Genomic DNA, 26,867 nt, shown 5'->3' on the forward strand with positions numbered 1-26,867 from the left:
AGTATATATGTAGCATGTAGTATGTATGTAGCATGCATGTAGTATGTGTGTAGTATGTATGTAGCATGCATGCAGTATGTATGTAGCATGCATGCAGTATATATGTAGTATGTATGTAGTATGTATGTAGCATGTAGTATGTATGATGCATATATGTAGTATGTAGTATGTATGTAGCATGTAGTATGTATGATGCATATATGTAGTATGTATGTAGTATGTATGTAGCATGTAGTATGTATGTAGTATGTATGTAGCATGTAGCATGTATGTAGCATGCATGTAGTATGTATGTAGTATGTATGTAGTATGTATGTAGCATGTAGCATGTATGTAGCATGCATGTAGTATATATGTAGTATGTAGCATATATGTAGCATGTAGTATGTATGTAGCATGCATGTAGTATATATGTACTATGTATGTAGCATGTAGTATGTATGTAGCATGCATGTAGTATGTATGTATGTAGTATTTTTTTTTTTTTTTTTTACATTTAACACATTAGCCGGATGATGGGACTACTACTGTCCCATCATTGGCTAATGTGTCAATCACTGTCATGGAAGCAGGCATCACCCGATGGGACTTGTAGTCCCATCGGACGATGCCTGCACAGACCCCCGGACATCAGCACAGCCCCCCGGCAGGCCGGCACAGCCCCCCGGCAGGCCGGTACAGACCTCCACAGGGTGCACAGACCCCGGGCAGTCCGCACAGCCCACCGGCAGGCCGGTACAGACCCCCGGAAGGCCGGCAGAGACCCCCGGAAGGCCAGTACAGACCCCCGAGAGGCTGTACAAGGGCACGAAAGGGTTTTTCCAATTCCGATACCGGAAGTCTCATAGACTTGAATGGGACTTCCGGTATCGACATCGGCGATACCGATACTTTTTTTAAAGATCGGCCGATCCATTCCGATCCGATATTTTGAAGTATCGGACGGTATCGCTCAACTCTAGTTTTAAACTTTTCTTGTGTATTAATAAAGATTATTATATTATAGTCTAAAAAATTTTTTTGGTCAGTGTGCACTAGGGTGACCGGATCTCATATGGGGGGGAAAAAATGTCAGAATCTTGTTCGTCTGGACCCCACAAAACGATTCCCCTTTCCAGATATTGAGAGAGCCAAAATTTGAGCTTGATCAAACGACGTTAACCCGTGCCGCTCGTCGCTCAAAGTTTGAAAAAATCCAAATTGAGGTATTTTAAGATTTAGGTATTTTGCATAGTCTGTTAGACTATAAAGAATGTGACAACAACATTGCAGAAATAACCCTGACCAAATTTTCAAACCATTTGTGGTATTTGAATGCAGAGTTGGTGGGATTATCGTTTTTTGATCCCACCATTACAGACAATGAAAAGTTGTTAATGGCTAATAAATTGCTCAGTAGCACAGATGAACCATCAGAGCACGCTAACCTACATGAGTTGATCATTTTACATAGTTATCTAATCTATTCTAGAGCTTTTGTTAAAGTAGTTTTTGAAACGTCAGAATATAATGCTCGGCATTTGCTTACAACTTGCAGGACATATTGCTTTTGTTCTTCATCTTTTGTCAGAAGGTCTGTAAAGTCGGTTACTTCCTACCTCTTTTAATTTTTCTTTCCTAACTTTTGGATTTACAACCCTAACGTGCTCTGATGGTTCATCTGTGCTACTGAGCAATTTATTAGCCATTAACAACTTTTCATTGTCTGTAATGGTGGGATCAAAAAACGATAATCCCACCAACTCTGCATTCAAATACCACAAATGGTTCGAAAATTTGGTCAGGGCTATTTCTGCAATGTTGTTGTCACATTCTTTATAGTCTAACAGACTATACAAAATACCTAAATCTTAAAATACCTCAATTTGGATTTTTTCAAACTTTGAGCGACGAGCGGCACGGGTTAACGTCGTTTGATCGAGCTCAAATTTTGGCTCTCTCAATATCTGGAAAGGGGAATCGTTTTGTGGGGTCCAGACGGACAAAATTCCGACATCGATTTTTTGCGGTCACCCTAGTGTGCACAATTATACAGTAGCGCTTTTCTTTCTCCTTTTCTTGTCATTATGTGATTCCTGCTGCTGCACCTTTCCATATGATAAATTTTGAGATAAAATTACACAGCTTGGTGCACCTAGGTTTCCTCTTATTTTACTTTTTACTATTGATGCTGCCTATGCAGCATCAACGGTAAAAGTTAGAATGTAGAAAATAATAAAAAAAAAATAATGTTATTCTCACCTTCCGACGGCCGCCGATCTGCTCTGCGGCGCTCCCAACATCTTCCGGTCCCAGTAATGCTTTGCGCGAAGGACCTGCTATGACATCACGCTCGTGAGAGCACGACGTCATTGCGGTCATTCGCGCAAAGCATTACTGGGACCGGAAGATGCCGGGAGCATGGTGAGAGGCGGGAAGGACTCCGGTGGCCGTCGGAAGGTGAGAATAACAATATTTTTTATTTTTATTCTATTTTTTACAGGATTATGGTACCCAGGGCCTGGAGGAGAGTCTCCCCTCCTCCAGACCCTGGGTACCATCAGCACATGATGCGCTCACTTCAGGCATGGTGGGCATAGCCACATGCGAAAAATGAGCGTTTCAATGCAATCCTTTGGGTGCGGAATCCCCACGATTCCGCAAAAAGAATGAGCATTCTGCAGATTTTTCCGCTATGCGATTCCGCAGCGGAAAAATCCGAAGCATTAGCACAGCATTGTGGAATCCCATAGGATTGCATGAGATGCTTTTCTTGTGTTTTCGCAGTGATTACGAGCGTAAAAAAAGCCGCGAAAATGCAAAAAAACGCTACGTGTGAGCACAGCCTTAATCAATGGGGCAGCTCCCATCACCATTCTTTTTGTCGGCCGTATTATACGTGCGAGTGAAATCGCCAATACAAGTCTATGAGTGCGAGAAAAAAATGGACAACACAAGGACCATGCGTGTGACTTGTAAGAAATACACCAGCATTCTCCAGGTGACAGGAAATTGAATCAGGCATTGTCTGTAAGCTTTGGCATGCACATTTCCTCTAGAAAAATCCTGGAACACACCTCCACTGAGTCCAGCATCATCGCCACACACATTAACGTGGAGATGCTCATAGTTCTGGTGTAAGAGAGGACATCACTAAGGGATCAACAAGACGCACACTATGAAGACAGGGCACATAAGGAGCAGCATGGAGGAGAATCTGCACACAAATGTACCCCGAATTTGAGGAAAAACATCGTGAGGTCCAGCAACAAATTAGTAAGTACAATTGGGTCACCCTCCCAGGGCCATGGGGTACTCGGTACTGGGCCCGACGAGCTTCAATGGGAGATGTCACGGCAGCTGGGACCCGGCCCGTGGCCCTGGGCGCCCATTGTAAAAGGGGAATGTTCAGTGTGCTTATGATTAGAATGAATGAGTCGTGACGCCACCTGTGGTATTCGGCAATGAAGGTATTAAGCCGACGCTGCAGACAGATCCTCTGGGACAGATGGTGTGGTGCAGCAATGATGTTATAGCCCTCCACAGGCAGGGCTTTAGTCCCAGGGCAGAGTAGGTGAAGTGACACTTAGATGGTGTAGTGTCGGGCGCGGAGGATGTAGCAGTGCCGGGCAGGTTGACGCTGGAATAAGTGGAGGACACCAGGGCATGTAGTTCCAAAGCTTTACTCACAGTCTGTTGTGGCACAAGAGCCCGCATCTGTGCCGTGTGCTCCAGGTCAGGAGCTCAGCCAACTTCCAAGCAAGATGAAGTACTCCTTTCCAACACTCCGCCAACTTATGTGCCTTTTCTGAACGTCTCCCTCTTAGCGCCTTTGAATTAAGTACTCACAGTACTGAGTTACACTGGAGTTCCTCCAGTCAGATGTACCTATGAACTCTACTTGTACGGCAGACAGCTGTAGCCTGCTTCGGGGACTCCTTACTACCTAGTCCCGGCTCTCTTACGATGCTGTTGTGCCCCCAAGTCTGGTGTGGGAATAAAGTGGTGACAACTTCTATTCCTCCGGTGTCTGCTGCAGGACCATTAGTATCCATACAACCTCGGGGACCGGACCCCGGCCTTGCGCTTAGAACTTGAGAAGGGTTCTCCTCTATCCCTAATCCTTAGTTCTCTTCTTCTCCTCACGCTCCATACTAATCCTTTCCTTCTTATGGAGAGTCAGGCTTTCTATCAATGTTCCTCTCCTGTGCCAGCGGACCCAGGTCACTGAGGTCGGCTGCAGCACTTCCTTCATCCATCCCACTCAGGGAATCTTCTCTCCTCCTCTGACTCTGTCAGACTCCTGACTGACTGACTAAATCCTAAACTGTTCCCGCTCTTTTGATGCAACCTAAACTCCACCCACCTCCCAGCACGCTTCGTGTTCCAAGCAGGGAGCCATCAAAGGGTGCTTTGCTACACTACTATGTTGTGTGGGATGCAGGTGTTGGAGCGTGGTCAGGTGTCTCCACCTTACCTGAATGGTGGGGTACCACACCTCAGGAGGAGGTGCAGTACCTCTGTGGCGACTGAACCCTCAGGGGCGCCACACAATCATTAAAAAGTACTATTACTAAAAGTAACACGTGTTACCAAACGAACAGAAAATCATCATATGTGATGATTTTGTATAATATGTGGCCAATTTCACACTTTACACTTGCAAAGTAGCAGGCCACATTACAATGTAAACTACATTTTGCAATACAAACACATTGGTTGAATGTTAAAACCAGTACCAGCGGGAGCGACAGCAGTGGGCCAGGAGTGGGGATGCAGCTCCCTCACAAAGAAAATATATCTATTTTGATCATCTAAATTTTCTGGCTGCCATTATGGATCTGAGACCTTAAGTGCATGCATTACACCACTTTTTACACATGCTGTTACGGACAAATTTTAATAGTTTTTTTATCTTCATTTTTTTATAAAAACAGAACTGAGTCAAACCTTACGGAAAGGGAGACCGCATCGGACTCCAAGGTTAATACTGATCCAGTGGGGGAATGTGAACAAGTGGCTGGCCCATATTCTGCCCCTTCAAGCTGCACCCAACCACCACCACCAGCGGCATCTGCACCACAGGAGGCAAATCCAGAGGAGAACCAGGGCAACAGTAGTAGCCCAACCTTGCCTCTGGATACCTCACCCTAGGCTGCCACCATCACACGCCGTGGCCGGCGCAGGAGAGAGCTAACAACCACAGGCATCAGGAGGCAAGTGGACAGTGGGGTGTTGGACTATTTTGCCAGGTCTGTAAATGATGATGGGGAGGAAGCTTATGCAGTCTGGCACGGTACCTCTGTCCAATTCCCCATGAGGTGAAGCTGTGTGCCAGAGGGGTAATACAGATCCTGATTGATGCCTGCACACCACTAAATAACTCAAACTCGGTATTTGCTTTATTGGAAAGGTGGCAATTGTCTAGCAGTAACGAACTGCAAATGCCAGGACTAGCAAAAGTGCAGGCTCAATTATTTTCTGAGCCACCTCCTCCCAGGATGCCTACACCTCAGCTACAGCCTGCCCCAACACAACATTGGCTAACACAGGTCCAATTTTATGATCATACTGCACCTGCCCAATATGGCCACTTGATCAGACTCACTGTTGGTGTCAGGATTCGTACCGGGGTCTAGTCTGTTTTCCACAGCAAGTATCGCTGCCTTACTTGCTGTGCCACACAACCATTCGTATTATACAGTTTCTGATCAACTAGTTCTTTTTCATTCATTGTTCTTCCTCCGTTCTGGTGATTGGCTGCTTCACTGTTTCCTGTGCTTATGTCCCGCCTTTTTCCTATTTAGCACTCCACAGGGCTCTCGCTCCCTGCCGGTGATTCTTCTGTGGTACGGATTCCTGTCTTCCCTACAGCGCTGTCCGGTACAACCTCTGACAGCCTCCCGGTCTCTCTTTCGTTGAGTACCTCTGGGACTCCAGCTTTCCGCTTTGGTCTTTGCTGAAATCTTAGTATTTTTTGTGTTAGCTTGGGGTTTTCGTGGTTTTACCCTTCAGGTTCATTCACTCTTTAGTTTCACTCTAGGAGTCCTCCTTGCTGCTGCTTGTCTCCCTTAGGTTGTCCTGCACTCATTCCACCCTCGGTTTACCCTCACTGTAGCTCCCTGCACTTACGCCGAGGTAGGGACCGCCGCCCAGTTGTCGCCCACCGGCTAGGGTGGGACCGGCAAGTAGGTAGGGTCAGTGGTGGGTGGAGCTCAGTGGCACCCTCTTCCCCTGCCGTGTGGTGGAATCATAACAGTTGGAGGCTGGTCCCAACATGGGTATGGTCAATATGGCCATATTGGGGGTATGAATCAATTGGGCATGCCACTACCCAGGAGTACCAATTTCACTACCCAACTTCCTGCTACTATCCTCCACAACAGGATCCTTCCATTGTACATCATCCTGGCTCAGCATCTACCAACCCACCCGGTGAAATTGAGGTTGCACAACAAACAAGGCAAACCTCACAAGCTGCCTTCCCGCCATCACCACCCCCAACTTACCATAACTTGTAGGTTAAAATGTTCTTGGACATTTTTTTTTTTTAAACTTAATAAGTTAATAAGTTTTATAGGCCCAATATGCCATATGACACAAATATGGTATTTTTGTGAAAGTACAGTATTTTCTTGTATTAAAAAAAAGTTATAGCAATATGAGTCTTTTGTGATGTTATGAAGAGCTAGCTAGGTGATGTGTTGCTTTACCTATTTCAGACATTATTACGCAAACACAACACACTGCAAACATTAACATCACTTTATTTTTTACACACCAAAACTCAAAAATCACAACATAGAAACTGCATTGTCTTGTCATGGAGTGCATCCCTCTGGTGAAACAAAATAATTTGTAAATATATCCTGCACTTTAAATCCAGAAGGCTGACGACATGGATGAATTGCATGTGTATTAGCTCTGCCATTATTTCCACTCGTAACTTCATCACCATCATATGAGGAAGTCATGGATTCTGGTGAAGTTGTGAAGTATCACACAGGCTTTAATAACCTCATGCACATTTCCTTCTCTACGTTGAATGGCTGACTGCAGGACCCGCCATTTGGCACAAAGAATGCCAAAGGCACACTCCACCATTCGTCGTGCGCGGGATAGGTGGAAATTAAATATTCTGCGCCAGTGATGCAGGGCTCTACGTGGATAGGGCCTCATGATGTGTCGTGTTAATTGAAAGGCCTCATCTGCATCCATCACATAAGGCACCGCTTCCATAGTGGACCCTGGTAGCTGACGTGGGGGTGGGAGATCAAAATCATTATTGCGCAGCCGCCGACCCATAATGGAAGAATGGAACATTCTGGAGTTCTTCCATAGGCCCCAAAATCTACAATTATAAACCTGTAGGCACTGTCGACCAGGGCCAACAGCACTACAGAAAAATACTATTTATAATTATAATATTGGGACTCTGAGTTTGGCGGCTTACGCACACAGATGTGCTTTGCATCCCGTGCACCAATACAGTTCGGAAACTGGCATGTTTCCTAAAATCCACAGACTATCCGCAGCCAGTCTTTCACTTTGGACTCAGTCAGGACCGATTGATGTAGTCGGGACCTTATTTCCGAGCAGGTAGAGCGGACAATGCCTGAGATGGTGGAATTGCCAATTAAGAATTCAAGATGCAGTGCCGAATAGGAAAGCCCAGTGGAAAGGAATCTATAAGGGAAGATAAAACATAAAAAAAATAACAAACCATGCCGCCATAAACCAGTTTAATCCTTCCTAAAAGTTATGGGCAATAGCTAATAAGCCCTGCCTTTAAAAAATTAAACATGCAATGCCTTTTCTCGTATTAAAAGCAGCATATAATGTCAAAGGACAAATGTTCTAGCAAAAATAAAGAAAGAACATGGACCAAAAAAATGGAAGGGCTGAGTGCATTAAAGAAAAAAAAGGAAAAGACATCATCAACATAGAGGATGAAATCATACAGTAATGTAAGTAAAAGGCGCTCCTCTGCAGAAATACACTTGTGCATCTTGGTGTCCTTAAAGATGATCCCAGGGCGCACAATCTCCATCAGAATGTCAAATGTGGGCAGGCTCATCCGACAATACTGGTAGAACTTGTCAGGATGGCTGCGTAGAGGAGCAAAAAGACGTGGAAATGCCCTTTCTCTAATGCAATGATTCTAGCCTGTCCCCTGTCAATAAATAAGGTTGCTGATTATGATTTTATTTAATTTCAGGCCAAGGAACCGTTATATGTCCATTTTGCAAGGCTGCGATAAAATCTCGCCATACACATGCCATACGGATGTCGCACGGATACTTAGATTCGAGGAAATCGCATACTCGCATTGCAAATGGATTACATACGAATCACTGTTTGGGGAACATTTATGCGATTCTCGGCCGTCAAAATCGGACTGATATTTTATACGTTAAGTGTGACTCCAGCCTTAAAGGGATAATCATTCAAAGTTTGAAAGTTGCTAATTTTTTAACATTTTTCTCAAATTTCTGATATTTTTTGTAAATAAACACAAAACATATTGACATAAATTTACCAATATCATAAATTATAATGTGTCACAAAAAACAATCTCAAAACCACTGGGATTTGTTGAAGCATTTCAGAGTTATCTAATATATAAAGCTCAAGTGTGTGTATGTATGTATGTATGTGTGTCCGGGATTGGCATCCGCACCGTCGCAGCTACAGCCATAAAATTTGGCACAGTCACACGTCTGGACCCCGAGAGTGTTCTAGGCTATGTTATGAGGCGAAATTTTAACCCTGCGCATTCCAATTCACCAAACAATTTTGCCCCTATCTACATAATGGGGAAAAAGTGTGTGTGCATCAAGCCCCGCCCTTCATTATGATGTCAATTGTTGCCATGGCGACGCTGATTCATCATAGGTTGCAATGGTGATGGTTATATCATAACGGTTGCCATGGTGATGATGATGTCATAATGGGTATATGGGCAGGGCATGAGACTATGGGATGGAGGCTGTGTGATGAGTATATGGGCACTGGACTATGGGATGGAGGATATGTATGACGGGTATATGGGCACGGGACTATGGGATGAAGGATATGTATGACGGGTATATGGGCACTCGACTATGGGATGGTGAATATGTATGATGGGTATATGGGCATGTGACTATGGGATGGTGAATATGTATGATGGGTATATGGGCATGGTACTATGGGATGGAGGATGTGTGATGGGTATATGGGCATGGGACTATGGGATGAAGGATGTGTGATGGGTATATGGGCACTCGACTATGGGATGGAGGACATGTATGATGGGTATATGGGCACGGGCCTATGGGATCGTGGATATGTATGATGGGTATATGGGCACTCGACTATGGGATGGAGGATATGTATGATGGGTATATGGGCACGGACCTATGGGATCGTGGATATGTATGATGGGTATATGGACGCGGGACTATGGGATAGAGGATAATTATAATTTGTTATAACTAACCACAGTTAGTTACTATGCCCGGGCAGCGCCGGGCTCTTCAGCTAGTTACCAAATAAAGTGACACTGGTCAGATTTAAAAAATTTGGCCCTGTCACTAAGGGGTTTAATTCTCACTTTGCAATATATGCTTCATTATTAACACTTCTGTATTGTGGGTTATCCGCACCTGTGCTGTGTCCCATGCACATATCTCGTGGGTGTTTTGGTATGTGCTATTTGTCCACTTTTTACCATGCCTGTTCTACTATTTAATAAAGATCTTATATTTTCTTTACTCTATATGGGACTTTTTGATCTTTTTATCTTTCGCCCTCTGTTCATGTCATGTATGACGATCAGTAAATATTTTAGCGGCTTCTATGATACAATAGTATACTACATGTTTGGATATACCATCTAAATGTGCTAATCCTTTTAATGAGCTATCTTTATCAGTAAATAAAAAGGCGTATATTTCTGAAACCAAATGATGGCTTAAAAAGGAATACTCAGGGGAGCAGTGGGAACAAAATAAGAGAAAAAACCATTCACTTTCGATAAGGTGACAGGTCCATTTTAATAAATATTTGCCATATGTCTATTTTACATTGTCATTATTTTTAATTGTTGTTTTATTTTTTTAAAACCCTTAATGACCACCAATACATCTTTTTACTCACCTGAGATATAAGAGTATAGCATCCCCATACAAGTGACAATCCAGCAGCTGTCAGCTGTCCACTATAGCTGACAACTGCATCAGCAAAGCTCAGTGTCGGCATTGTCCACATCTGTTTAACCCCTTAGATGCTGCTGTCAATAGTGACTTTATAATATAAATGGTTACCAGAGTGTGGGGGCTTCCCCTTTATTCCCATCGGCACCCTGAGACCATGATCTTGTGGTTCTGGTGTTTGCCATGGTAGTTTACGGCCAAATAATGGCTTTAGAGTCTGCCTGTTCAGAAGTTAGCCACATTTAGGTGGTAAAAGTACACTTTTCATTTCTGTCATGGACTCATGTCACTTTGCATTAATTCCTGAAAATCACCTAAAGGGTTTATAAACTACTGACAGCAGTTTTCAATAAGTCAGGGGTGCTGATTTAAGAATGGTTTCCCTTATGGGGGTTTTCCAATATATAGGACCCCCAAAGTCACCTCTAACCTGGATAGGTCCCCAAAAATATAAATGTTGTAAATTTCCTTGAAAAAATGAAAAATTACTGCTACATTTTTAAACCTCCTAAAATGCTAACAAAATAAAATAACATTTTACAAATGGTGCTGATGTAAAGCAGATATGTGGGAAATGTTATTTATTAATGTTTTAAGTTTTATGACTATCTGGATTAAAGAGATAACCAGAGTTTGAAAATTGCTAACTTTTTAACATTTTTGTAAAATTTCTGGTATTTTTTATAAATAAACACAAAATATATTGACCTACATTTACCATTATCAAAAAGTATAATGTGCCATGAAAAAACAATCTCAAAATCACTGGGATTTGTTGAAACGTTCCAGAGTTATTACTACATAAAGTGACATTGGTCAGATTTAAAAAATTTGGCCTGGTCACTAAGGGGTTAAGGTGCTAGAAGCCTTAGAAGATTAGCAGGACATTTTCATAGTTTTAAGGAAATTTACAAAACCTATTTCTCAGGGACCCATTCAACTTTTAAAGTCCCTTTAAGGGCATATGCATTAGTAACCCCCAAAATCTGACCCCATTTTTTAAAAATGCACCATTCTAAGCATTTGAAATTGCATTCAGGAAGTTTGTTAACCTTTCAGGCGCATGCATCACAGGATTTAACCCCTTTACCCCAAAGGGTGGTTTGCATGTTAATGACCAGGCCAAATTTTACAATTCTGACCACTGTCCCTTTATGAGGTAATAACTCTGGAACGCATCCATGGATCCTGGTGATGCTGATACTGTTTTCTCATGACATATTTTACTTCATGATAGTGGTAAAATTTCTTTGATATTACTTGAGCTTATTTGCTAAAAAAAAACGGAAATTTGACAAAAATTTTGAAAATTTCGCAATTTTTCAACTTTGAATTTTCATGCCCTTAAATCACAGAGATATGTCACACAAAATACTTAATAAGTAACATTTTCCACATGTCTACTTTACATCAGCACAAATTTGGAACCAAATTTTTTTTTTGTTAGGAAGTTATAAGGGTTAAAAGTTGACCAGCGATTTCTCATTTTTACAACATCATTTCTTTTAGGGACCACATCACATTTGAAGTGACTTTGAGGGGTCTATATGATAGAAAATACCCAGAAGTGACACCATTCTAAAAACTGCACCCCTCAAGGTGCTCAAAACCACATTCAAGAAGTTTATTAACCCTTCAGGTTCTTCACAGGAATTTTTGGAATGTTTAAAAAAATGAACATTTAACTTTTTCACAAAAAAATGTCTTCATATCTAATTTGTTTTATTTTACCAAGGGTAACAGGAGAAATTGGACCCCAAAAGTTGTTGTACAATTTGTTCTGAGTACGCAGATACCCCATATATGCAGGTAAACCACTGTTTGGGCGCATGGCAGTGCTCGGAAGGGAAGGAGCGCCGTTTGACTTTTCAATGCAAAATTGGCTGTAATTGAGATCGGACGCCATGTCGTGTTTGAAGAGCTCCTGATGTGCCTAAACAGTGGAAATTCCCCACAAGTGACACCATTTTGGAATGTAGACCCCCTAAGGAACTTATGTAGATATGTGGTGAGTACTTTGAACCCCCAAGTGCTTCACAAAAGCTTATAATGTAGAGCCGTAAATATTAAAAAATCATTTTTTTCCCAATTTTTTATTTTCCCAATGGTAACAGGAGAAATTGGACCCCAAAAGTTGTTGTGCAATTTGTCCTGAATATGCTGATACCCCATATGTGGGGGTAAACTACTGTTTGTGCGCATGGCAGAGCTTGGAAGGGAAGGAGTGTCGTTTGACTTTTCAATGCAAAATTGGCTGGAATTGAGTTCAGACACCATGTCGCGTTTGGAGAGCCTCTGATGTGCCTAAACAGTGAAAAAACCCCAATTCTAACTCCAACCCTAACCCCAACACACCCCTAACCCTAATTCCAACCCTAACCATAACTCTAACCACAAACCTAACCCTAACACACCCCTAACTCTAATTCTAATCCCAAGCCTAACCCTAATACCAATCGTAACCGTAATCCTAACTTTAGCCTCAACTCTAACCCTAATTTTAGCCCCAACCCTAATGAGAAAATGGAAATAAATACTTTTTTTTTATTCTATTATTTTTGCCTAATTAAGGGGGTGATATTGGATGGTTGATTTACTATTTATAGCCGGTTTTTATGTTTGGCAGTTGTCACATACTAAAAGGCGCTTTTTATTGCAAAAAGTTTTGCATCACCACATTTTGAGAGCTATAATTTTTCCATATTTTGAACCACAGAGTCATGTGAGGTCTTGTTTTTTGCGGGACGAGATGACATTTTTATTGGTACCATTTTTGGGCACATGACATTTTTTGATCGCTTTTTATTCCAATTTTTGGGAGGCAGAATGAACAAAAACCAGCAATTCATGAATTTCTTATTGGGGGGCATTTATTCCGTTCCGCGTGTGGTAAAATTGATAAAGCAGTTTTATTCTTCGGGTCAGTATGATGACAGCAATACGTCATTTATATTTTTTTCATGTTTTGGCGCTTTTATACAATAAAAACTATTTTATATAAAAAATAATTATTTTTGCATCGGTTTATTCTGAGAGCTTTAACTTGATTTTTCTGGTGATGGAGCTATATTGCAGCTTGTTTTTTTGCTGGAAAAGATGACGTTTTCAATGGTACCACATTTAATTATATCCGTCTTTTTGATCACGTGTTATTTCACTTTTTGTTCGGCTGTGTGACGATAAAGCATTGTTTTTTTGCCTTTTTTAATGGCGTTCACTAAAGAGGTTAACTAGTGGGACAGTTTTATAGGTCGGGTCGTTATGGACGCGGCAATACCAACTATGTGTATTTTTATTTTTTATGGTTTTAATTCAAATATGTATTTATTGATGGAATAAATATTGATTTTTTTATTACTATTTTTTTATTATTTTTTAAACATTTTTACAATTTAAAACAATTTTTTTAATTTAATTCTTATTTTTACATTTTGTCCCACTACGGGACACTCATTTTGTGCAGGCTGATCGCTTCTATAGCATGCAGATCTGCATGCTAGAGAAGTTGTCAGCACTGCAGCTTCAATACACTGACATGAGAGACTTCCTGATCATCACTGCACATGACAGGAAGTCTCTCAGGTCTTGAGACCTGGATGTCGTCATGGCGACATCGGTTCTCCATGGCAGCGATCGGAACCCCGCGTCATGCCGTGTTGTCTACTGGCTCTGGCTCTGGCTCTGGAACGCTGCGATCATGTTTGATCGCAGTGTTCTGGGGGTTAAAGTGCCAGGAGCTGTCCGTGGCCGCTCCTGGCACTTAGGCTGATTTCACATTAGCGCTTGTGTGCGCAGCGTTTAATCCGCATAGATCGGGTTCCGGCCAGATTGGTGTACACCAATCGTCTGGTGCAGGCCTTCCATGCCAGATACCCGGAGAAGCTTGGGGTCCAGTGGCCCCCATTAAGAAGGGGGTACTGTTGTGGTTTGGACAGGGTTGTGGCCCTGCACTCGCAGGGTTAAGTGTATATGGCCTCTTTCTGGATCTGGGAGGGGTGTTTATACTCACTCTTTACCTGGCTTCTCTGTCAGTTATACTTTTGCCCTTGGCTTAGTTTAAGTGACTCCTGTGCATTTGTGCCTCGTGCCGTGTGCTTGCTTGTGTGTTTGATATCTTGGCTTCTGACTCGGTCTGTCCCCTTGTGCGCTTGTCTGCTGATTCGGTATTGTGTGTCTCTTCTCCTGGTTTCTGACTTTGGCTATGTCTCTGGTTATTCTCCTGTCTACGCCCCTAGTAATTCTGCTGTGTGTACGGTTGTGACCATTAGCCTGTCCCTGACATCCCTCCTGTCTAGCACTCATTGGTGCTTCTGTTTGTGATATATCTGCTGTTAGTCTTTATTCTTGGGCCAGCATCTCTCTCTGCTCCTGCTCCCACAGGGATACCTGCGGCCCGCTCCGCCCCTTGGTAGTCACATGGTGCAGATCCTGCTAGTGCTTAGCCTCGCTGGGACGAGCTCCTCTCCCTAGGGACCCCGGTAAACCCCTGCAGCAGCGCGGATTTCGCAGGGTCCAGACACTGACTGATGTCATATGTTAAAGTTTGGGCACCCCTATTAATGTTAACCTTTTTTCTTTATAACAATTTTGGTTTTTGCAACAGCTATTTCAGTTTCATATATCTAATAACTGATGGACTCAGTTATATTTCTGGATTCAAATGAGGTTTATTGTACTAACAGAACATGTGCAATCTGCATTTAAACAAAATTTGACCGGTGCAAAAGTATGGGCACCTCAACATAAAAGTGACATTAATATTTTGTAGATCCTCCTTTTGCAAAAATAACAGCCTCTAGTCGCTTCCTGTAGCTATTAATGAGTTCCTGGATCCTGGATGAAGGTATTTGTGAACATTCCTGTTTACAAAACAATTCCAGTTCAGTTAAGTTTGATGGTCGCCGAGCATGGACAGCCCGCTTCAAATCATCCCACAGATGTTCAATGATATTCAGGTCTGGGGACTGGGATGGCCATTCCAGAACATTGTAATTGTTCCTCTGCATGAATGCCTGAGTGGATTTGGAGCGGTGTTTTGGATCATTGTCTTGCTGAAATATCCATCCCCTGCGTAACTTCAACTTCGTCACTGATTCTTGCACATTATTGTCAAGAATCTGCTGATACTGAGTTGAATCCATGCGACCCTCAACTTTAACAAGATTCCCTGTGCCGGCATTGGCCACACAGCCCCAAAGCATGATGGAACCTCCACCAAATTTTACTGTGGGTAGCAAGTGTTTTTCTTGGAATGCTGTGTTTTTTAGGCTCCATGCATAACGCCTTTTTGTATGACCAAACAACTCAATCTTTGTTTCATCAGTCCACAGGACCTTCTTCCAAAATGTAACTGGCTTGTCCAAATGTGCTTTTGCATACCTCAGGCGACTGTTTGTGGCATGCTTGCAGAAACGGCTTCTTTCGCATCACTCTCCCATACAGCTTCTCCTTGTGCAAAGTGCGCTGTATTGTTGACAGATGCACAGTGACACCATCTGCAGCAAGATGATGCTGCAGGTCTTTGGAGGTGGTCTGTGGATTGTCCTTGACTGTTCTCACCTTTCTTCTTCTCTGCCTTTCTGATATTTTTCTTGGCCTGCCACTTCTGGGCTTAACAAGAACTGTACCTGTGTTCTTCCATTTCCTTACTATGTTCCTCACAGTGGAAACTGACAGGTTAAATCTCTGAGACAACTTTTTGTATCCTTCCCCTGAAAAGCTATGCTGAATAATCTTTGTTTTCAGATCATTTGAGAGTTGTTTTGAGGAGCCCATGATGCCACTCTTCATAGGAGAATCAAATAGGAGAACTACTTGCAAGTGGCCACCTTAAATACCTTTTCTCATGATTTGATACACCTGGCTATGAAGTTCAAAGCTCAATGAGGTTACAAAACCAATTTAGTGCTTCAGGAAGTCAGTAAAAAGTAGTTAGGAGTGTTCAAATCAAGAAAATGATAAGGGTGCCCATACTTTTGCACCGGTCAAATTTTGTTTAAATGCAGATTGCACATTTTCTGTTAGTACAATAAACCTCATTTGAATCCAGAAATATAACTGAGTCCATCAGTTATTAGATATATGAAACTGAAATAGCTGTTGCAAAAACCAAAATTGTTATAAAGAAAAAAGGTTAACATTAATAGGGGTGCCCAAACTTTAACATATGACTGTACTTTTGTGGTCTTGACCTTCTTGGAATGATCAAGAGACCGTTGAGAAACCAGCCAACATACATTTGATTGATTTATGATAGTACAGTACCTTGGATGGTGACGTATTTTGGCTCCTGGACGGACTTCATGATTGTAATGGTATTTCCTAGTCTTTTTATTGAATTGTTTATGGCATAATTGGTATATAATTATGAAGTGTGATGGGTTCACTTTCGCTTCAGCTGGGATAGGAACAGTATAACCTTTGTACTATAATCTTTCATTCTGAAATCTAACTTTTCTTATTCCGTGCTGTAGGCTTCAGTAACAATAGTAAGTAGTTTTAGCTTGATACACTTTAGAATAAATAGAAGAATTCCATTATCTGGGCAAATGCTAATAAATTAATAAATATAGACTAGGTGGGATTAGCGCATATACAAGCAGTTCAATCACATCCTTGATGTGCGGGTGGGAGACTCAAACAGACGTGCCGAAGTGCAGGTTTCTCCTCCCTGGAAGTTTTGAGAAGCTTCATCGCCGTAGATTAGAGCTGTTCCTAACCTGATTTACAATGAAATTGCAAAACTGGGATTGTTTAATGGTTAGCGAAACGCGCTCCTTGGGCTGGTTGTCCCTGTGAGTATTACTTTATGGTATGTTTTTATATATGTTGCACTTTGCATTAAATTTATATCACTGTCTTTAAATCCTTTAAAACGTGTCCAATGGCCCTCCGTTCAGTGCGTCTTGGGTAATGGATAATGGCTGCTAAAAGTATGTTCACATGCAGCAGATTTGTTGGAGAAATTTCTGTGGCTTGAAATCTGTTCCATACATACTAGGTTGTTTCTCCAGCATGCATGTGGATTTCTGCAACCATGATTCAGAATATAGTGTTTTTTATGTTTTTGTCTTTTCGTTACCTAGGCTAAAAAAAAAGGTGCATTTGTGATACATTGGCTATGTTTACTTATGTAGAGTTAATCAATTTTGTACTGTTTTGAAGATGCAATTTTTTTTTATTCTTTCCAAGAGCGATAAGCTTTTTCTTCATTTGTTTTTTTAATACAAGGCACTGCTCTTTATTGTACAAAATTGTAATGGCATTAAATTGAAAATCTCACGTGTGCCTCAAAAATTACCGTACCTTTTTCTTGTAGCAAGGTTATGGTTTGGTCAAATTTATCTGTATTTTACTACCGTACTTGTGCACAAAATAATACTTTTCCTTGCGTCACCATATTCCGAGAGCCAGGACTCATTTTATATCAAAATTTCATATTTATCATCATTACTAGATGGAGGCCCGATGCGATAGCAGGGCGGTAATGTCACGATGGGGGCAGGCTTTGCAGCATTGAGAATCTCTCCCCCATGTGCTCACCCACCTATCCACTCTCTCTTTCCCATGTGCTGACTTCTCCCATCTGTGCCCTCTTCTGTGACCTGTCTCCCCCATGTGCTATCCCCCTTGTCTGCTGTCTCTCCTTCCTGTGCTGTGTTCCCGTTTGAGCGGTCTCCCCCCTGTGCTCTGTCTCACTCCTGAGTGCTTTCTCTCTCCCCCATCTGCTGTCTTCTCTCATGTCATCTCTTGTATGACCTGTGTATCCCATCACTAAACAGTCAGTGCACAGCATGTCAGGAAGAATTTCTATTAAAAGGGGTTTTCCCACGAACGAAAGTTCATTTTAAAAATTGTCTGTGTCTGACCGTGTACAGAACATACCACAGCTCCTGGGCAGAGGAGGAAGCAAAAGACAATACTGACATTACAGCAGGAGATCGCAGAGGATACATTTTGTGAGGTAAAATATTGTTTAAAAACATTCAGTGAAATATTTTACCTCACAAAATGAATCCTCTGTGATCCCCTGCTGTAATGTCAGTATTGTCATTTACTTCCTCCCCTGCCGAGGAGATGTGGTATGCTCAGTAAACGGTCAGACACAGCCAATTTTTAAAACAAACGTTTGTTCGTTGTAAAACCCCTTTAATGTGACCGGCTTCCTCTGCCTGTAGAAACGTCGCGAATCCGCCGCCGGGATCAGCCTAATGAATAACTGCGCCTGCGCGGAATTCACGCAGGCGCGGTGCGACGGTGTTCCGCTGATGGTACCGCGCAAGAGGCTGCGTGACTGTGTGTGAGTATGTGTTCACGGCGTATAGAGTGTGTGTGTGTGTGTGTGTGTGTGTGTGTGTGTGGTGCGACGGTGTTCCGCTGGTGGTACCGCAAAATAGGTTGGTACCAGCAGCACTTTCCATATTGAGACACCCATCACTTGGGTGTCCCAATATGGCGGTCGGTGAACTTCCTCCGCTTGGAATTCTGTGATACGGTGACATCTGGACAGAATAGGAAATGAAAACATTACAAGGCAATTATATAAATAGATATGCTCTCTGTACAGCTGGAACAAATAGTGATTTTATAGCTCTGGTTCTTTAAAAAAAAAAAACAACTTAAAAATTAACCAATAATATTCATAAAATATAAAAGGATGGACACATTATTGGTGCCGTTGTATCCATATACAACGGCACCAATAATGTGTCCATCCTTTTATATTTTAAGAATATTATTGGTTAATTTTTAAGTTGTTTTCTTTTAAATTGGTACTAATTTTATTTTTATGTATTTAACATTGCTATTGTATTATAATTTGCCCAATAAGGGTATTTTCACACATCACACTTTTGCCATGGTTTTTTAAGCGTTACTGTCCCAGCAAAGTAATGAGATTTCTGGAATCTAATGCTCATGCTTCTAATAGTTTCCTTGGGGCTTTGAAGCAGTTTTACATCTGCAGCATATTAGTTGTTTTAACGTTTCTGCACCGTTTTTCACCCATTCTAATAAATGGGAAAAAAACAATTAAAGAAAGCACGCAAAAACTAACAGTTTTTATGCAGTTTTTCCTTGCAAACAACAAGTTTTTGATGCAGAAATATTTACAGCAAATGCTTAATGTGCACTTATCCATAGGACCAGTGTCTGTATAACAGTTTGGATGTTGTGGATGCTATTCACTGTTGTATTGAAGAGACTGAATGACCTGAATCGGACTTATCTCCAATCCCGGCTGTCACAACTGACATCCACTACGGATTCTGTTATTTTATATGTATGGCGAGGAAATTAATTTTACGACATTCCATGTGCTACCAAGGCATTGTCGGAAAGCCAGATAGGCTAGGGGTTAGATCCTACCACTACAGGCCCTGATTAATTGCACCTGGATAGTTAGGACTAGAATCAGGCCATGTGCTCACTGTTGTCAGTCTGCAGGTTTATGAAAATGAATGCTTAAATGGTATTTAGTGCCCCTCTATACCCTTCATTCTCTATCCTTCATACCTATCTAATCCGGACATCATGGTGCAACTGAGGCAACGGTGGACGTCTTCCCAACAGGCTTCTGCCAACTCCCCCTTCATACTCATGGATACTTGTGATAAGGTATTTACCTTTGCCACATTCAATGCACATGGCCTTAATTCACCAGTCACTAGGCAACATACACTGGACCTTCTCAAGAAACAAAAAGCAGATGTTCTGCTAGTGCAAAAAACCCACTTTAAACCAAACAAAATCCCCAATTTTGAGCGAGCTCACTATGACTCATGGTTCCATGCGTCCACCACTCAGGCGGGCTCGAGGGGTGTCTTGGTAGCGATAGCGAGGGGGCTGCCCTTTCAGATGCAAAAATTCTTGTCTGACCCTATGGGGAGATATCTACTGGTCAAGGGCCTATTGGCGGGGAATTTAGTCACGATCTGCAGTCTGTGCACCCATAACAAGAAACTCCTGAAATGGTTGTTAGCGACACTGAAAAAACAGACGATTTTAGGGAAGGTCTCCTTATTATAGGAGGTGACCTATGTTAGCACCGCACACGGCAAGGCGGAATTCCCTGGAGTGGACCCTCTGGACCGTGGCACCGAGGGGCCCCGGACGAGCAACCAGGTGTGGCCGACCCCTATACAGGGACCGTTTGGCGCAAGTCCAGAGACTCGAATGCCACAGCAGCCGGAACCAAGAGGGGCGGCTCGGAATGGATCACAGAGCTGCAGACGGGAAGAAGGACTGCGTAAGGACGGCTGGAACAGACACTGGTAGCCTGGACTAGAACAGGACAGCAGGTTGAGGCCCGTGTAGCCAAGGCTTGAGGCTGACAGCAGGTACGGACTCGGGTAGGCAGAGCTGGAGCAGGTACGGAGACAGGACTGGAACAGGCTCGGACACAGGACTGGAGCAGGTACGGACACAGGACTCGGAGCAGGTACGGACACAGGACTTGGAGCAGGTACGGACACAGGACTTGGAGCAGGTACGGACACAGGACTTGGAGCAGGTACGGACACCGGTAGGCAGGACTGGAACAGGTACGGACACAGGACTGGAGCAGGCACGGACACAGAACTTGGAGCAGGTACGGACACAAGGACTGGAGCAGGCACGGACACAGGGACTGGAGCAGGCACGGACACAGGGACTGGAGCAGGCACGGACACAAAGAGCAGAGCTGGAACGAAACACAGAGATTAGGCAGGGAGCCTGATGCCAGGTGAGAACAGAGGGCCTAAGGTGCTGCAAGAAACAACCACGGTCTGGCGCCTCCACTAGGGGAGGGCGGCCTGATATAGCTGCCGCTGTGCCCTCATTGGTCCGGCGGTGCAATCGGGGCAGGGCACCGCTGGAGACCAGCTCAGCTGTGGAGAGCCGGCCGCGGCCTACGGCGCATGCGCGAGGCCTGCGGTGACATCACCAGCCGCGGGCCGGACGGAGAGAGACGCCGACGCCGGGGCTGGAGGGAGCGCGGCTGCCGGGCGAGGTAAGTATAGCTGCGCGCACTGGGACGCCGGGCTGGGAGCGTGACAGGGGGACCGGGGGCCGTGATGGCAAGGCCGGGGGCCGTGACAGTACCCTCCCCCTTAAGCCGCCCCCTGCTGCGGTTGGCAAAATATTTCCTGAGAATGTGGGGGGAGTTGATGTTCTCCCGGGGCTCCCAGGATCTCTCCTCAGGACCAAAACCCTCCCAGTCAACAAGGAAAAAGGTCTTCCCTCTAACTCTCCTCATGGCGAGAATATCCCTTACCTCGAAAGTGTCATCCGAGCCCACCGGCTGAGGGGCTGGAGTAGGTGAAGGATGGAACTGATTCAGGACCACAGGTTTCAGGAGAGAGACATGGAAGGTGTTCGGGATACGGAGCGAAGCAGGCAACCTCAACTTGTAGGCGACTTCGTTGACTCGTTCCAGGATCTCAAAAGGACCTATGTACCGGGGGCCCAGCTTGTAAGAGGGTAGTTTTAGTCGGATGTAATTGGATGAAAGCCAGACCTTATCCCCAATGTGAAACGGTGGAGGATCCAGCCTTCTCTTGTCTGCATGGTTCTTCATTCGCTCGCTGGCCCTTTTGAGGGCGGAGTTGGTCTCGGACCAGATTTCAGAGAATTCCTGGAACAGGGAGTTGGCTGCCGGTACTTCGGAGGTTGGGGTGACAGGAAGAGGTATGTTAGGATGTTTGCCGAATACCACAAAAAAGGGCGATTTAGTAGAGGGTTCGCCGGCATGATTGTTATAGGCGAACTCCGCCCAAGGAAGCAGATCAACCCAGTTATCCTGGTGGGCATTGGAGAAATGCCGAAGGTATGCAGTCAGGGTCTGGTTAGTTCGTTCCACTTGCCCATTGGTCTGCGGATGATAGGCAGATGAAAAATCCAAGGAAATATCCAGAAGTTTGCAAAGCGCTCTCCAAAATTTAGCCGTAAACTGTACTCCACGATCAGAGACAATTAGTTGAGGTAGACCGTGTAGTCTTAAAATCTGATGGACGAAGATCTTGGCTAATCCGGGTGCAGAAGGAAGGCCGCTTAACAGAATGAAATGCGCCATTTTAGAAAAGCGGTCCACCACCACAAGAATCACCGTACAGCCAGACGAGCGGGGCAGATCCGTGATAATGTCCATGGCGATATTCTCCCAAGGTGACTTCGGTACCGGCAAGGGAAGCAGCAGGCCAAATGGAGGACGACAAGGTGTCTTATTCCTAGCACAGGAGGAACAGGAGGCGACGAAGTCTGCCACATCTTGACGAAGAGTGGACCACCAGTAATACCGCGTTATGAGAGCCAGGGTCTTCCCAATTCCGGCATGACCAGCCACTTTGGAGGAATGCCCCCACAGAAGAACTCTCCGCTTGACGTTCTCTGGCACGAGAGTCTTGCCCAGAGGTGGAGAAAGCAAAGACAACGGGGGCACTGTGATTACCCTCGTAGGCTCGATAACATGGGAAGGTTCCTCCCCAGACTCAGTTGGTTGAAAGACTCTGGATAGAGCATCGGCTTTAGCGTTCCTGTCTCCAGGGCGGAAGTGCAGCTCGAAATCAAAGCGAGCAAAAAACAGGGACCATCTAGCCTGTCGAGGATTGAGTCTCTGGGCGGTCTGGAGGTAGGCTAGATTTTTGTGGTCAGAGTAAACAACAAATGGGTGAACTGCTCCTTCCAGAAGGTGACGCCACTCCTCCAATGCCAATTTGATGGCCAAAAGCTTGCGGTCGCCAATCGAATAGTTACACTCAGCAGGGGAGAAGGCTCTGGAGAAGAATCCACAGGGGCGTAGGCGGCCCGAACCGGTCCTCTGGGATAAGACAGCCCCGGCGCCAGTCGAGGAAGCGTCCACCTCTAGTACGAAAGGCTTGCTGCTCTCAGGACGGATCAACACGGGAGCCGTGGAAAAAGCCTGTTTTAGCAACTGGAAGGCCTCTTCGGCTTCGGGTGTCCAAGAGTTAGCAGAGATCCCCTTTCGGGTAAGGGCCGAGATCGGCTTGGAGAGTGAGGAAAAATGCGGAATGAACTGCCGATAGTAGTTCGCAAACCCCAGAAAACGTTGAATGGCTCTTAAGCCAACGGGGCGAGGCCACTTGAGAATGGCGGACAGTTTCTCGGGATCCATCTGCAGCCCAGCATTGGAGACGATGTAGCCCAGAAAAGGCAGTGAGGTCTGCTCGAACAGGCACTTTTCCATTTTGGCATATAAACGATTCTCTCGAAGACGCCGAAGAACAAGGCGGACAGTCCTCCTGTGGGATGGAAGATCTGAGGAGAAGACCAGGATGTCATCCAGGTATACTACGACACAGGAGTACAGAAGATCCCGAAAGATTTCATTGACGAACTCCTGGAACACCGCAGGGGCATTGCACAGACCGAATGGCATCACTAAGTACTCATAATGACCGTCACGGGTGTTAAAGGCGGTCTTCCATTCATCGCCGGCACGGATGCGGATGAGGTTGTACGCCCCCCTGAGGTCCAATTTGGAGAAGATGCGTGCCCCTCTGAGACGGTCAAACAACTCCGGGATAAGAGGGAGTGGGTACCGGTTTTTGATAGTGATGTTGTTCAATCCTCTATAATCGATACATGGGTGCAGCGAACCGTCCTTCTTTTTAACAAAGAAGAACCCGGCGCCTAAAGGAGACGAAGACTTCCGAATGAATCCCTTGGCGAGGTTCTCCGTGACGTATTCAGACATGGCTGCGGATTCTGCAGGGGACAGCGGGTAGATCCTGCCCCTGGGAGGAGTAGAACCTGGGATTAGCTCGATCGGGCAGTCGAAGGGCCGATATGGTGGAAGGACCTCCGACTCCTTCTTGTTAAAAACGTCTGCATAAACCCAATAGGCTGAGGGAAGCCCAGAGAGCTCCTGAGGTGGGCGGACGGGAACCACTGGATGAATGGGGTTCAGACAGCGACCATGACACGGATCTCCCCAGCGCAAGACCTCCCCGGTCGACCAGTTGAGTACCGGCTGGTGTGTCCGTAACCACGGGAGACCAAGTAGAATGGCATGAGACAAGTCGGGCAACACGTAGAAGGCCACTTTTTCACGGTGGAGAGCGCCAACTTGCAAGACAACTTCCTCTGTGACCGCGGTGATGGATTCCAGTAGCGGTCGGCCGTCAACGGAAGCGATAATCCTGGGGTTCTTCAGGGTGACCACGGGAATACGATATTTGTCCACAACTTCACGCCAGATGAAGTTGCCTGCTGAGCCCGAATCCACATAGGCCACCTCGGACCCACGCCTCTCCCCTGAAAGTAGAAGAACAGAAAGTGTGAGGGCCTGAGAGGAATCATAATCACCTAGGAAGGCCTCTCTTACCTGGCCTAGGTGGAAGAGTTTCCCGGTCTCTCAGGACAAGAGCGGATGAAGTGGGATGCTCCCCCACAATAAAGACAAAGACCTTGCTCCCGTCTCTCCCTCTGACGTCTCTCAGCCATCCGGACCCGATCCACCTGCATGGGCTCAGGAGGCGGAGTATGTACAGGACCAGGCGAGCGTGGATTAAAGGACCGACTAGCGGTCGGGGCAGGCCTAATGGGCCTCCTGTCCCTCGCCGATTCTCGGGCGCGCTCCTGGAACCGGAGGTCTATTCGAGTGGCCAGGGAGATGAGGTCCTCGAGGGTGGTGGGAGTATCCCGCCCCGCCAACTCATCCTTAATTCTGCCCGACAACCCACGCCAAAAGGCCCCGACCAATGCCGCATTATTCCAACCCAATTCGGAGGACATGGTGCGGAACCGAATGGCGTATTGACCAACTGTCAGGGTGCCCTGGTGGAGGTTGAAAAGTGATTCAGTAAGCGAGGCTACCCGTCTGGGCTCATTGAACACCTTACGAAAGGTGTCCAGGAAAACCGGGATGTTAGAGACTATGGGATCGTTCCTCTCCCAGAGCGGATTTAACCAGGATAAGGCCTCTCCCTCCAGATGGGACATGATAAAGGCCACTTTGGCCCTATCGGAGGGATACTGGTGAGGCTGAAGCTCGAAATGCAAGCCACACTGGTTTAGGAACCCTCTACACTGTTTGGGGTCCCCACCGTATCGGGGTGGTTTGGCAAGGCGAGGAGAGGGAAACGGAGCGGGACTGGGGATGGCGGCCGAGACCGCGGCGGCAGACTGGAGATCTCCCCAGACGGCTGTCTACCGAGGCCATATAAGACAAAATATGGGTCTGAGCGTCCTGCTGCTGGCTCAACTCCTGCTGGAGGCCGGCCAGCTCAGCGGCATTCCCCGGATTGGCCGCATGAAGAGCGGACAGGCGGGACTCCATGGCCTTCATGACCGACATGATGGGCCCCTGGTTCTCCCGTAAAAAGAGGAACTCCTTTTGACCGGGAGCTGAAACACCGGCGGAATCCATGGCCTGACCGTACTGTTAGCACCGCATACGGCAAGGCGGAATTCCCTGGAGTGGACCCTCTGGACCGTGGCACCGAGGGGCCCCGGACGAGTAACCAGGTGTGGCCGACCCCTATACAGGGACCGTTTGCCGCAAGTCCAGAGACTCGAATGCCACGGCAGCCGGAACCAAGAGGGGCGGCTCGGAATGGATCACAGAGCTGCAGACGGGAAGAAGGACTGCGTAAGGACAGCTGGAACAGACACTGGTAGCCTAGACTAGAACAGGACAGCAGGTTGAGGCCCGTGTAGGCAAGGCTTGAGGCTGACAGCAGGTACGGACTCGGGTAGGCAGAGCTGGAGCAGGTACGGAGACAGGACTGGAACAGGCTCGGACACAGGACTGGAGCAGGTACGGACACAAGACTTGGAGCAGGTACGGACACAGGACTTGGAGCAGGTGCGGACACCGGTAGGCAGGACTGGAACAGGTACGGACACAGGACTAGAGCAGGCACGGACACAGGACTTGGAGCAGGCATGGACACAGGGACTGGAGCAGGCACGGACACAGGGACTGGAGCAGGCATGGACACAGGGACTGGAGCAGGCACGGATACAGGGACTGGAGCAGGCACGGACACAAGGAGCAGAGCTGGAGCGAAACACAGAGATTAGGCAGGGAGCCTGATGCCAGGCGAGAACACAGGGCCTAAGGTGCTGCAAGAAACAACCACGGTCAGGCGCCTCCACTAGGGGAGGGCGGCCTGATATAGCTGCCGCTGTGCCCTCATTGGTCCGGCGGTGCAATCGGGGCAGGGCACCGCCGGAGACAGCTCATCTGTGGAGAGCCGGCCGCGGCCTACGGCGCATGCGCGAGGCCTGCGGTGACGTCACCAGCCGCGGGCCGGACGGAGAGAGACGCCGACGCCGAGGCTGGAGGGAGCGCGGCTGCCGGGCGAGGTAAGTATAGCCGCGCGCACTGGGACGCCGGGATGGGAGCGTGACAGGGGGTCTGGGGGCCGTGATGGCAAGGCCGGGGGCCGTGACAACCTAAATGTTGCACTCGAACCATTAATAGACACAACGAAAAAGAAAAGCGCAATTTCACTCAGAGATCTTAGTAGAATAAAACAACGGATCCACTCTTCACAAATAATAGACATTTGGAGATACCTACACCCAAATGACCGAGACTTTACTTTTTACTCACACCCTCATGGGTCCTACCATAGACTAGACTATATCTTTATACCTAAAAACTACCTTCCTAATGCAAAAAGGTCCAACATATTACCTAATGTTTTCTCAGATCACTCAATAGTAACTTTAGAAATGACATTGATC

At 45.7% G+C, this 26,867-nt stretch overlaps 1 protein-coding gene across 6 annotated transcripts in view; it reads left to right on the forward strand.

The window, feature by feature from the left end:
* The first annotated feature begins 16,581 nt into the window (after positions 1-16,581).
* LOC141089479 (lysosomal acid lipase/cholesteryl ester hydrolase-like) overlaps positions 16,582-26,867 on the forward strand; it is a 77,747-nt gene continuing 67,461 nt past the window's right edge. For 5 of the 6 annotated variants that reach the window (XM_073575916.1, XM_073575919.1, XM_073575918.1 and 2 more), the window contains exon 1: positions 16,582-16,663. The gene's annotated coding sequence lies outside the window, so the exon portion shown is untranslated. The remainder of the gene's footprint in view (positions 16,664-26,867) is intronic. The other variant, XM_073575917.1, reaches the window with a different exon arrangement.

This window comes from Dendrobates tinctorius, unplaced genomic scaffold (assembly GCF_039654945.1).
Source record: "Dendrobates tinctorius isolate UK_male_01 unplaced genomic scaffold, ASM3965494v1 ptg000046l, whole genome shotgun sequence".
Classification (NCBI taxonomy): Eukaryota; Metazoa; Chordata; class Amphibia; order Anura; family Dendrobatidae; genus Dendrobates; species Dendrobates tinctorius.